Below are 1,499 nucleotides of genomic sequence, written 5' to 3'. Positions count from 1 at the left end.
AATTTCTTTCCCCATACTTGGGTGATGAGTTCTGATTGGACTTTCTAAGCCAAGCATTCCTCTCGGTAAATGCTTGGTTTGGCCTGGGCAAGTGATGTAATTCTGGCCAAGGAGACTTTAGGGGAAATCTGCTGGAAGCTTCTGGGAAGGTTTTCTTTGTTCTTAAAAAGAAAATATGAGAGATGCAGACTCTTGTTTTGAAAATTAAATGAGCAAATATATATTGCTTAGAACAGGGACTGGCAGACAGTCAATAACTAACTGGCCCATAACAACTCAATAATTCTTATGTATCCAGAGCGGACACCTAGGACTCCCAAGATGGCGTCACCCGTACCAGTGAAGGAGAGGAAGCTCATGGCTGTGAAACGAGGAGAGCTGCCAAGCTGGATACTGATGAGGGATTTCACCCCTAAAGGCACTGCTGGAGCATTTCAAAGAGGTCACTGTGGGTATTACAAGTATGTCAATGTGAAGAAAAGGGGCGTCGCTGGTGCTGGCAGCTTCTGTGCTTTTCAACTACTGCCATTGTTACAAGGAACTCAAACATGAGCAGCTACTTCCTGGCCGTGACCTTTGCCTGGCACCCTTGAATCCTTTCATATCCTCACTGAGAATTAACTTCCAATAAAAGATGACTGGTAAAAACAATTGTTAGGTATCAGTGTTGTTTTGTTGCTGTTGCTGTTACTGTAAATGTGTAGCACCCTGGAGTGGCCAGGATCCCCTGGATGTGGTAGTAGATGTGAACACTGCATTTCTATCCATGTAGCGAGGATGAACACTAACCCACAACGGAGGCACATGGCCACAGAATGTGTTTTGACAATAGCTAGGAAAACAAAGCTCTTCAAGGAAGAATTTTTCAACCGAAACATGCAGAAACTGGCTCAGAGCTAACAGGACATAGATATGGAGCAACAGTATTTATCGCACTGTAGCCATAGCGAGAGCTCTGATGCTCCCTCAGTAGGAAGAAGGAATAATCTCATAGAACTTGTATTTATTTTTCTTTATTCTCCATTTGCTACCTCACTCCAAGCCCCCAAGCCAAATCTTTCCATGTCTATAATTTATGTATTATGTAGTGGTCGCATGGTAAGAACAAGAATATTAGAGCTGAAATCATAAAATAATATATCCTGGAAAATGAAAACTTCAAATTTAATGAAGAAACATTTCAATTTCCAGATAATTTTTATTTTTCTTCACTTATCTCTAATGTGAATAGTAAAGGAAAGGTTTAGAAATAGTGGTATATATAGGAAAAAAATGTCATTTCCTTTCCGAACTCTTAGGCAAGATATTAAAGCATAACAAGTATAGATATTAAGTATTCTAGTTTTATATCTCTCAAACATATATTTCAAAAATGCTACTTCATGGTTACAAAACTCATTAATGGGCAAAAAAAAAAAATGTTCAGCACCATAAAATAAAATAATGTCACACTAATCCATGATGGATAAGATCAAACTTACATTAAAATATTAAGAAAT

General features: G+C 38.5%; 1 pseudogene; it reads left to right on the top strand.

Moving 5' to 3' along the window:
• The first annotated feature begins 321 nt into the window (after positions 1–321).
• Positions 322–631, top strand: LOC125092208 (ATP synthase subunit f, mitochondrial-like; annotated as a pseudogene).
• Positions 632–1,499: the final 868 nt, after the last annotated feature.

The sequence above is a fragment of the Lutra lutra genome, chromosome X (assembly GCF_902655055.1).
Source record: "Lutra lutra chromosome X, mLutLut1.2, whole genome shotgun sequence".
Classification (NCBI taxonomy): Eukaryota; Metazoa; Chordata; class Mammalia; order Carnivora; family Mustelidae; genus Lutra; species Lutra lutra.
This window is presented reverse-complemented; position numbering and strand designations above follow the sequence as displayed.